This window comes from Cervus elaphus, chromosome X (genome assembly GCF_910594005.1).
Source record: "Cervus elaphus chromosome X, mCerEla1.1, whole genome shotgun sequence".
Taxonomy (NCBI): Eukaryota; Metazoa; Chordata; class Mammalia; order Artiodactyla; family Cervidae; genus Cervus; species Cervus elaphus.
In genome coordinates this window covers 117848026-117861021 of record NC_057848.1, presented here as the reverse complement: position 1 = coordinate 117861021, position 12996 = coordinate 117848026, and the positions used below count along the sequence as shown (strand labels likewise).

General features: G+C 41.6%; 1 pseudogene; it reads left to right on the top strand.

Moving 5' to 3' along the window:
• Positions 1–60: 60 nt before the first annotated feature.
• Positions 61–12996, top strand: part of LOC122690454 — a 56964-nt pseudogene continuing 44028 nt past the window's right edge.

The window sequence follows — 12996 nt, the reverse complement described above, 5'->3', positions numbered from 1 at the left end:
CTTGGGCCCCTGTCCCCCCAAACCTTTGGGTGGCCAGCCCATGTCCTGGCGGAGGCCCAAATGGTAGACCTCTACACCACCGTATACAACACAGGCCATGTTAACAAGCTTCAGATGCTTCAGAGGCTGCCCAGCAGCCAGAGCAGGGAGGAGCTGGATGAGCTGACGGGCTAGTTGGCCAGAGGGGGACAGGGGTGGGGGGTTAAAGTTGGCACACTGCTTGTCATCACCTCCCATTGCAGCCAGCTAGATATAGTTGAGTACCCGGAGGACCCGAGTGGTGCCAGCATGGTTGCTGGCGGCTCCATACACTTCAATGACGAGAGCATCGAGGGTGCACAGCTGCCGTGGGCCACCTCGGCAGCTGATCACCTGGACGTGGTGCGGAGCCTGCTGCACTGGGGGGCCTTGGTGAGCCGCAACAATCACAGCCAGAATGTCTTCACTTCTGCACATGGCAGTGGACACAGACCACAAATGAGGGCCACTTCTAGGTGGGCAGATCCCCCTCCCTCCAGGTGGTCAAGGTACCCTCGACTGTGGGGCTGACGCAGACAGCTGGGAGTTTGATAACAACACGCCAGTGCACATTGCAAAGCAGAACAACTGCCTGGGGATCACAAATGCCCTGACAGAGGTGGGGGCACACGTGGATGCCATCAGTACTTTCAAGAAGACAGTCTACGAGCTATTACTGCATGAGAAGCTGCTGGCCAAGAGCACCATTCAGCCCTTCAACCACGTGACCCTGTAGTGCATTGCAACTTGCACCCTGGACAAGAACAAGATCCCATACAATGGCTTCACTCCCTAAGAGCTGGAAGCTTTCATCCAGCTGCACAGAAACGGGTGTGAGAGGAAAACCCAGGATGGGCAGGGCCCACACCTGTCCTCGCCCTCTCTGGGGAACACTTGTGGTGGTTGGAAACCAGGCAAGAGCTCATGGGCCTCCATGGCCCCCTCCCCTCATCAGAGAGAGGGGACAAGAATCAATGAGATGTTGGTGGTAGAAGCTTCCAGACCACGTGCTCAGAGAATTGGCTTTCTATGAGTCCCTGCACTCATCCTCCACAAGAAGATTCTCAACCTCCCACACATCCCATCTGCCTGAGTTTTAGAGAATCTTGCCTCTGACCTGGGGCAGAGAGATTGAAGCCATTGCCTTCCTCCCCTACTAGAAACACATGTAGAAGCTGAGAGTTGGGTTCAGCCTCTACCTCTGACCTATCAGACAGGATAGACCCAGCCACCCAGGGCAGTGTTAGAACTGGGGCCCCTGAGAGGGCAAAGTGGGAGAATCCACCTTTCCAGCACATTCTCACCTGCTCCTTCTGCCCTGTTGTGGGTCCAACTCTCTGCCCCCAAGCCACCAGCCCCTTGGGTAGCTTTTGTGACTTGGTGTTCTGTTTATTTACCTGGGGGAGGGGAGCTAGTGCTCACCAGGTGGCTCTGTGGTAAATAATCCACCTTCAAGCAAGAGACACAGGAGATGCAGGTTGGATCCCTGTGTCGGGAAGATCCCCTGGAGAAGGGAATGACCACTCACTCCAGCATTCTTGCCCAGAGAATACCATGGAGAGAGAAGCTTGGTGGGCTATAGTCCATGGTGTTGCAAAGAGTTAGATGCAAGTGTGCACACTCAGGCACAGGCAGCTTACAGGTGTGTTGCAGGAAGTTTTGCTGCCCTACACGTTTGAAAAAAAGATTTTGGGAGGCGGAGATAAGATGGCAGAGGAATAGGACGAGATCACTTTTCCCCTAAAAATTCATCAAAAGAACATTTGAACGCTGAGCAAACTCCACAAAACAACTTCTGATCACAAGCAAGGGACACCAGGTGCCCAGAAAAGCAGCCCATTGTCTTCGAAAGGATGTAGGACAAAATATAAAAGATAAAAAGAGAGATAAAAAAGTTAGGGGTGGTATTTAGAAAGATGGTAACGATAACCCTATATGCAAAACAGAAAAAGAGACACAGAAATACAGAACAGACTTTGGAACTCTGTGGGAGAAGGTGAGGGTGGGATGTTTCAAAAGAACAGCATGTATACTATCTATGGTGAAACAGATCACCAGCCCAGGTGGGATGCATGAGACAAGTGCTCGGGCCTGGTGCACTGGGAAGACCCAGAGGAATCGGGTGGAGAGGGAGGTGGGAGGGGGGATCGGGATGGGGAATACGTGTAAATCTATGGCTGATTCATATCAATGTATGACAAAAAAAAAAAAAAAGTTAGGGGTGGAGACCCGTCCCAGGAAGGGAGTCGTAATAGAGGAAGTTTCCAAACACCAGGAAACCCTCACACTGGCGGGTCCGGGGGAAGTTTATGAATCTCGGAGGGCAACCTAACTGGGAGGAAAAATAAATAAAACCCACAGATTACTTGCCTAAAAGCAACTCCCAGCAGAAAAGTACCCCAGACACTCGCATCCGCCACCAGCAAATGGGGGCTGAACGGAGAGGAGGGGGCGGCATTGCTTAGGAACAAAGGAAGGACTGAGCAATTCCAGAGAAGAGCTAGCTGGCTGTGGACCGGCCCATCCCCCGCCAGAGGCAGGAGGCAGGAGGGAGGGGAAAGGGGCAAACTAGGCCCCAGAGAGACATCCCCTACCAAACTGCAAACAGGCTTCCAGTTTCTAACCAAAGACTTCCTGAGATTCTGGATGGTTGACATCTGCCGGGAGGGTCGCAGCTAGAGACCAGCTCCCCAGAACAGACACAAGGCGCACCGGACCGGCGCGCACAGAAACTGAGGCTGGGACTGCGGAGGGGATAAGGCGCACCGCACCCGGGGAGAGTGCACTCATCAAGCTCCTGGCTGCCTGAGCTGCTTGGGCCGGGGAAGGCACAAAACGCAGGCCCAACCGAGTCAGCGCTTTTGTGGAGTACCCGAAAACTGGAACTGCACGCAACACAGGGCCCACTCCCTATAGGGCAGCCTAGAGCCTGAGCAGTGTAGACGGGGAAAGCACACACGCAGCAAGCGGGGACAACCCAGTGTGGCCAGAACACTGTGAGTACTCCTCACACAGGCCAGTGATATTTGTCTGCAGTGCCCCTCCCTCCCCGCAGCACGACTGAACAAGCGAACCTAAACAAGAGACCACCTCCACCCACTTGTGTCAGGGCGGAAATTAGACATTGAACAGACCTGCAAACAGAAGCCAAATAAGCAAAGGGAACTGCTTCAGAAGTGACAGGTGCAACAGATTAAAGTCCCTGTAGTTAACACCGACTACACCGGAAGGGGCCTATAGATATCAAGAAGTGTAAGCTGGAACAAGGAGCTATCTGAAACTGAACCAAACACACACTGCCCACAACAGCTTCAGAGAATTTCCTAGATATATTTTTACTATTTTTTTAACTAAAAATTTTCTCCTTTTTTTTACTTTTAAAATTCCCTATTACTCCTCTATTACTCCTTAATTTTCATTTTCTATTTTCTTTTAAAGTCCTCTATTACTCTTCTATTACTCTTTAAATTTCATTTTCATATATTTTTACTTTTTTAATTAAAAAAACTTTTTTCTTTTTTTTCTTTTCTTTTATTTTCTTTTAAAGTCCTCTATTACCCCTCTATTACTCCTTAATTTTCATATCAATTTTCGTATATTTTTACTATTTTTCTTTTTAATTTAAAAATTTTTTTAATTTTTTAAATTTTCTTTTAGAAGTCCACTATTACTCCTATATTACCCCTTAATCTTCATTTTCATTTCACTATAACCTTGCAAAGAAAAGACCCTATTTTTAAAGTGAACTTCAAATATATTTCTTAAATTTTTTGTGTTTTTGTTTCTGTTTTTAATATTGTATTTTAAAGAGTCTAACCTCTACTCTAGATTTTTAATCTTTGCTTTTCAGTATTTCATATCAATTTTGGACATTTAAGAATCCAACCTTCAGTACCCATCTTTACTCAGGAGTGTGATGCTTACTCTATCTCCCTTTTGACTCGCCTTTTTCTCCCCCAGATCACCTCTATTTCCTCCCTCCCCCTTCTCTTCTCAGTCCAATTCTGTGAATCTCTGTGGGTGTTCTGGTCTACGGAGAACACTTGGGGAAAAGAGTACTGTGTAGATCTGTCTCTCTCCCCTTGAGTCCCACTTTTTCTCCTCCTGCTCATTTCTACCTCCCCCCTCCCTCTCTTGTTCTTCATGTAACTCTGTGAACTTCTCTGGGTGTCCCTCACTGTGGAGAATCTTTTCACCATTAACCTAGAAGTTTTATTATCAGTGCTGCATAGCTGGAGAAGTCTTGAGGCTACTGGAAGAATAAGACTGAAATACAGAGGCAGGAGACTTAAGCCCAAAACCTGAGAACACCAGAAAACTCCTGACTACAGGGAACATTAAGTAAGAAGAGATCACCCAAAAGCCTCCATACCTACACTGAAACCAACCACCACCCAAGAGCCAATAAGTTTCAGAGCAAGACATGCCATGCAAATTCTCCAGCAATGCAGGAACATAGCACTGAATGTCGACATACAGGCTGCCCAAAGTCACACCAAACACATAGATCCACCTCAAAACTCACTACTGGATGCTCCATTGCACTCCAGAGAGAAGAAATCCAGTTCCACACACCAGAACACTGACGCAAGCTTCCCTAACCAGGAAACCTTGACAAGCCAGTCGTCCAACCCCACCCACTGGGTGAAACCTCCACAATAAAAGGGAACCACAGACCACCAGAATACAGAAAGCCCACTCCAGACACAGCAATCTAAACAAGATGAAAAGGCAGAGAAATACCGAACAGGTAAAGGAACATGAAAAATGCCCACCAAGTCAAACAAAAGAGGAGGAAATAGGGAATCTACCTGAAAAAGAATTTAGAATAATGATAATAAAAATGATACAAAATCTTGAAAACAAAATGGAGTTACAGATAAATAGCCTGGAGACAAAGATTGAGAAGATGCGTGAAATGTTTAATAAGGACCTAGAAGAAATAAAAAAGAGTCAATTAAAAATGAATAATGCAATAAATGAGACAAAAAACACTCTGGAGGGAACCAAGAGTAGAATAATGGAGGCAGAAGATAGGATAAGTGAGGTAGAAGATAAAATGGTGGAAATAAATGAAGCAGAGAGGAAAAAAGAAAAAAGAATCAAAAGAAATGAGGACAACCTCAGGGACCTCTGGGACAATGTGAAATGCCCCAACATTTGAATCATAGGAGTCCCAGAAGAAGAAGACAAAAAGAAAGGCCATGAGAAGATACTCGAGGAGATAATAGCTGAAAACTTCCCTAAAATGGGGAAGGAAATAGCCACCCAAGTCCAAGAAACCCAGAGAGTCCCAAACAGGATAAACCCAAGGCAAAACACCCCAAGACACATATTAATCAAATTAACAAAGATCAAACACAAAGAACAAATATTAAAAGCAGCAAGGGAGAAACAACAAATAACACACAAAGGGACTCCCATAAGGATAACAGCTGATCTTTCAATAGAAACTCTTCAGGCCAGAAGGGAATGGCAAGACATACTTAAAGTAATGAAAGAGAATAACCTACAACCCAGATTACTGTACCCAGCAAGGATCTCATTCAGATATGAAGGAGAACTCAAAAGCTTTACAGACAAGCAAAAGCTGAGAGAATTCAGCACCACCAAACCAGCTCTCCAACAAATGCTACAGGATCTTCTCTAGACAGGAAACACAGAAAGGGTGTATAAACGTGAACCCAAAACAACAAAGTAAATGGCAACGGGACCATACCTATCAATAATTACCTTAAATGTAAATGGGTTGAATGCCCCAACCAAAAGACAAAGACTGGCTGAATGGATACAAAAACAAGACCCCTATATATGCTATCTACAAGAGACCCACCTCAAAACAAGGGACACATACAGACTGAAAGTGAAGGGCTGGAAAAAAATATTTCATGCAAACGGAGACCAAAAGAAAGCAGGAGTAGCAATACTCATATCAGATAAAATAGACTTTCAAATAAAGGCCGTGAAAAGAGACAAAGAAGGACACTACATAAAAATCAAAGGATCAATCCAAGAAGAAGATATAACAATTATAAATATATATGCACCCAACATAGGAGCACCGCAATATGTAAGGCCAACGAGTATGAAAGAGGAAATTAATAGTAACACAATAATAGTGGGAGACTTTAATACCCCACTCACAACTATGAATAGATCAACTAAACAGAAAATTAACAAGGAAACACAAACTTTAAATGACACAATGGACCAGCTAGACCTAATTGATATCTATAGGACATTTCACCCCAAAACAATCAACTTCACCTTTTTCTCAAGTGCACACGGAACCTTCTCCAGAATAGATCACATCCTGGGCCATAAATCTAGTCTTGGTAAATTCAAAAAAATTGAAATCATTCCAGTCATCTTTTCTGACCACAGTGCAGTAAGATTAGATCTCAATTACAGGAAAAAAAATTGTTAAAAATTCAAACATATGGAGGCTACATAACACGCTTCTGAATAACCAACAAATCATAGAAGAAATCAAAATATGCATAGAAATGAATGAAAATGAAAACACAACAACCCAAAACCTATGGGACACTGTAAAAGCAGTGCTAAGGGGAAGGTTCATAGCATTACAGGCTTACATCAAGAAACAAGAAAAAAGTAAAATAAATAACCTAACTCTACACCTGAAGCAACTAGAGAAGGAAGAAATGAAGAACCCTAGGGTTAGTAGAAGGAAAGAAATCTTAAAAATTAGGGCAGAAATAAATGCAAAAAAACTAAAGAGACCATAGCAAAAATTAACAAAGCTAAAGGCTGGTTTTTTGAAAAAATAAACAAAATTAACAAACCAATAGCAAGACTCATTAAGAAACAAAGGGAGAAGAACCAAATTAACAAAATTAGAAATGAAAATGGAGAGATCACAACAGACAACACTGAAATACAAAGGATCATAAGAGACTACTACCAGCAGCTCTATGCCAATAAAATGGACAACTTGGATGAAATGGAAAAATTCTTAGAAAAGTATAACTTTCCAAAACTGAACCAGGAAGAAATAGAAGATCTTAACAGACCCAGCACAAGCAAGGAAATCGAAACTGTAATCAGAAATCTTCCAGCAAACAAAAGCCCAGGACCAGATGGCTTCACAGCTGAATTCTACCAAAAATTTCGAGAAGAGCTAACACCTATCTTACTCAAACTCTTCCAGACAATTGCAGAAGAAGGCAAACTTCCAAACTCATTCTATGAGGCCACCATCACCCTAATACCAAAACCAGACAAAGATGCCACAAAAAAAGAAAACTACAGGCCAATATCACTGATGAACATAGATGCAAAAATCCTTAACAAAATTCTAGGAAGCAGAATCCAACCATATATTAAAAAGATCATACATCATGACCAAGTGGGCTTTATCCCAGGAATGCAAGGATTCTTTAATATCCGCAAATCAATCAACGTAATACACCATATTAACAAATTGAAAGATAAAAAACATATGATTATCTCAATAGATGCAGAAAAATCCTTTGACAAAAATCAACATACATTTATGATTAAAAGTCTCCAGAAAGCAGGAATAGAAGGAACATACCTTAACATAATAAAAGCTATATATGACAAACCCACAGCAAGTATCACCCTCAATGGTGAAAAATTGAAAGCATTTCCCCTGAAATCAGGAACAAGACAAGGGTGCCCACTCTCACCACTACTATTCAACATAGTGTTGGAAGTTTTGGCCACAGCAATCAGAGCAGAAAAAGAAGTAAAAGGAATCCAGATAGGAAAAGAAGAAGTAAAACTCTCACTGTTTGCAGATGACATGATCCTCTGCATAGAAAACCCTAAAGACTCTACCAGAAAATTACTAGAGCTAATCAATGAATATAGTAAAGTTGCAGGATATAAAATTAACACACAGAAATCCCTTGCATTCCTATATACTAACAATGAAAAAACAGAAAGAGAAATTAAGGAAACAATACCATTCACCATTGCAACAAAAAGAATAAAATACTTAGGAGTATATCTACCTAAAGAAACAAAAGACCTATACATAGAAAACTATAAAACACTCATGAAAGAAATCAAAGAGGACACAAACAGATGGAGAAACATACCGTGTTCATGGATTGGAAGAATCAATATTGTCAAAATGGCTATTCTACCCAAAGCAATCTATAGGTTCAATGCAATCCCTATCAAGCTACCAACGGTATTTTTCACAGAACTAGAACAAATAATTTCACAATTTGTATGGAAATACAAAAAAACTCGAATAGCCAAAGTAATCTTGACAAAGAAGAATGGAACTGGAGGAATCAACCTGCCTGACTTCAGACAATACTACAAAGCCACAGTCATCAAGACAGTATGGTACTGGCACAAAGACAGAAATATAGATCAATGGAACAGAATAGAAAGCCCAGAGATAAATCCACGAACCTATGGACACCTTATCTTTGACAAAGGAGGCAAGGATATACAATGGAAAAGAAGACAACCTCTTTAACAAGTGGTGCTGGGAAAACTGGTCAACCACTTGTAAAAGAATGAAACTAGAACACTTTCTAACACCATACACAAAAATAAACTCAAAATGGATTAAAGATCTAAGTGTAAGACCAGACACTATAAAACTCCTAGAGGAGAACATAGGCAAAACACTCTCCGACATAAATCACAGCAAGATCCTCTATGACCCACCTCCCAGAATATTGGAAATAAAAGCAAAACTAAACAAATGGGATCTAATGAAACTTAAAAGCTTTTGCACTACAAAGGAAACTATAAGTAAGGTGAAAAGACAGCCCTCAGATTGGGAGATAATAATAGCAATTGAAGAAACAGACAAAGGATTAATCTCAAAAATATACAAGCAACTCCTGCAGGTCAATTCCAGAAAAATAAATAACCCAATCAAAAAATGGGCCAGAGAACTAAACAGACATTTCTCCAAAGAAGAGATACAGATGGCTAACAAACACATGAAAAGATGCTCAACATCACTCATTATTAGAGAAATGCAAATCAAAACCACAATGAGGTACCATTACATGCCAGTCAGGATGGCTGCTATCCAAAAGTCTACAAGCAATAAATGCTGCAGAGGGTGTGGAGAAAAGGGAACCCTCTTACACTGTTGGTGGGAATGCAAACTAGTACAGCCACTATGGAAAACAGTGTGGAGATTCCTTAAAAAACTGGAAATAGAACTGCCATATGACCCAGCAATCCCACTTCTGGGCATACACACTGAGGAAACGAGATCTGAAAGAGACACGTGCACCCCAATGTTCATCGCAGCACTGTTTATAATAGCCAGGACATGGAAGCAACCTAGATGCCCATCAGCAGATGAATGGATAAGGAAGCTGTGGTACATATACACCATGGAATATTACTCAGCCATTAAAAAGAATTCATTTGAATCAGTCCTAATGAGATGGATGAAACTGGAGCCCCTTATACAGAGTGAAGTAAGCCAGAAAGATAAAGAACATTACAGCATACTAACACATATATATGGAATCTAGAAAGATGGTAACGATAACCCTATATGCAAAACAGAAAAAGAGACACAGAAATACAGAACAGACTTTTGAACTCTGTGGGAGAAGGTGAGGGTGGGATGTTTCAAAAGAACAGCATGTATACTATCTATGGTGAAACAGATCACCAGCCCAGGTGGGATGCATGAGACAAGTGCTCGGGCCTGGTGCACTGGGAAGACCCAGAGGAATCGGGTGGAGAGGGAGGTGGGAAGGGGGATTGGGATGGGGAATACGTGTAAATCTATGGCTGATTCATGTCAATGTATGACAAAACCCACTGAAATGTTGTGAAGTAATTAGCCTCCAACTAATAAAAAAATTTAAAAAAAAATAAAGACAAATGGAAATTAAAAAAATAAATAAATAAAAGCTATATGTGACAAATCCACAGCAAACATTATCCTCAATGGTGAAAAACTGAAAGCATTTCCCCTGAAATCAGGAACAAGACAAGGGTGCCCACTCTCACCACTACTATTCAACATAGTGTTGGAAGTTTTGGCCACCGCAATCAGAGCAGAAAAAGAAGTAAAAGGAATCCAGATTGGAAAAGAAGAAGTGAAACTCTCACTGTTTGCAGATGACATGATCCTCTACATAGAAAACCCTAAAGACTCTACCAGAAAATTACTAGAGCTAATTAATGAATATAGTAAAGTTGCAGGATATAAAATTAACACAAGGAAATCCCTTGCATTCCTATACACTAACAATGAGAAAACAGAAAGAGAAATTAAGGAAACAATACCATTCACCATTGCAACAAAAAGAATAAAATACTGAGGTGTATATCTATCTAAAGAAACGAAAGACCCTATACATAGAAAACTATAAAACACTCATGAAAGAAATCAAAGAGGACACAAACAGATGGAGAAACATACCGTGTTCATGGATTGGAAGAATCAATATTGTCAAAATGGCTATACTACCCAAAGCAATCTATAGGTTCAATGCAATCCCTATCAAGCTACTAACGGTATTGTTCACAGAACTAGAACAAATAATTTCACGATTTGTATGGAAATACAAAAAACCTCGAATAGCCAAAGCAATCTTGAGAAAGAAGAATGGAACTGGAGGAATCAACCTGCCTGACTTCAGACAATACTACAAAGCCACAGTCATCAAGACAGTATGGTACTGGCACAAAGACAGAAATATAGATCAATGGAACAGAATAGAAAGCCCAGAGATAAATCCACGAACCTATGGATACCTTATCTTCAACAAAGAAGGCAAGGATATACAATGGAAAAGAAGACAACCTCTTTAACAAGTGGTGCTGGGAAAACTGGTCAACCACTTGTAAAAGAATGAAACTAGAACACTTTCTAACACCATACACAAAAATAAACTCAAAATGGATTAAAGATCTAAGTGTAAGACCAGACACTATAAAACTCCTAGAGGAGAACATAGGCAAAACACTCTCCGACATAAATCACAGCAGGATCCTCTATGACCCACCTCCCAGAATATTGGAAATAAAAGCAAAACTAAACAAATGGGATCTAATGAAACTTAAAAGCTTCTGCACAACAAAGGAAACTATAAGCAAGCTGAAAAGACAACCCTCAGAATGGGAGAAAATAATAGCAATTGAAGAAACAGACAAAGGATTAATCTCAAAAATATACAAGCAACTCCTGCAGCTCAATTCCAGAAAAATAAATGACCCAATAAAAAAATGAACCAAAGAACTAAACAGACATTTCTCCAAAGAAGAGATACAGATGGCTAACAAACACATGAAAAGATGCTCAACATCACTCATTATCAGAGAAATGCAAATCAAAACCACAATGAGGTACCATTACACACCAGTCAGAATGGCTGCTATCCAAAAGTCTAGAAGCAATAAATGCTGCAGAGGGTGTGGAGAAAAGGGAACCCTCTTACACTGTTGGTGGGAATGCAAACTAGTACAGCCGCTATGGAGAACAGTGTGGAGATTTCTTAAAAAACTGGAACTAGAACTGTCATATGACCCAGCAATCCCACTGCTGGACATACACACCAAGGAAACCAGATCTGAAAGAGACACGTGCACCCCAATGTTCATCGCAGCACTGTTTATAATAGCCAGGACATGGAAGCAGCCTACATGCCCATCAGCGGATGAATGGATAAGGAAGCTGTGGTACATATACACCATGGAATATTACTCAGCCATTAAAAAGAATTCATTTGAATCAGTTCTAATGAGATGGATGAAACTGAAGCCCATTATACAGAGTGAAGTAAGCCAGAAAGATAAAGACCATTACAGTATACTAACGCATATATATGGAATTTGAAAAGATGGTAACGCTAACCCTATATGCAAAACAGAAAAAGAAACACAGATGTACAGAACAGACTTTTGGACTCTGTGGGAGAAGGCGAGGCTGGGATGTTCTGAGAGAATAGCATTGAAACAAGTATACTATCTATGGTGAAACAGATAGCCAGCCCAGATTGGATGCATGAGACAAGTGCTCAGGGCTGGTGCACTTGGAAGACTCAGAGTGATGGGATGGAGTAGCAGATGGGAGGAGGGATCGGGATGGTGAACACATGTAAATCCATGTCTGATTCATGTCAATGTATTGCAAAACCCACTACAATATTGTAAAGTAAGTGACCTCCAACTAATAAAACTAATTGAGGAAAAAAGCATCAGTTTCTCAGCACTCAGCTTTCTTCACATTCCAACTCTCACATCCATACATGACCACTGGAAAAACCATAGCCTTGACTATATGGACCTTTGTTGGCAAAGTAATGTCTCCAAATAGAAAAAGAGTACGTCAAGACTGTATATTGACACCTTGTTTATTTAACTTATATGCAGAGTACATCATGAGAAATGCTGGGCTGGAAGAAGCACAAGCTGGAATCAAGATTGCTGGGAGAAATATCATAACCTCACATATGCAGATGACACCACCCTTATGGCAGAAACTGAAGAGGAACTGAAAAGCCTCTTGATGAAAGTGAAAGAGGAGAGTGAAAAAGTTGACATCAAGCTCAACATTCAGAAAACTAAGATCATGGCCTCTGGTCCCATCACTTCATGGGAAATAGATGGGGAAACAGTGGAAACAGTGGAAGACTTTATTTTGGGGGGCTCCAAAATCACTGCAGATGGTGATTGCAGCCATGAAATTAAAAGACACTTACTTCTTGGAAGGAAAGTTATGACCAACCTAGATAGCATATTAAAAAAGCAGAGACATTACTTTGCCATACCCTTCTAGTGCACTATATTTCCTCCTGCCCTAGCTGCCAACTCCCCTGAGTACCTGGTGCTGACAGAACACCTATGACTCAAGCAGCTGCACCACCACCACACCTGGACCTCACAGGGGCAAACCCAAATCCTCCAGGGCAGCCTCAGGAGCAATTCCCAGTGGATGACCCACATGCAGAGGTGGAAATAAAACCACAATCGAAACCCAGGGGCAGTGTGGCT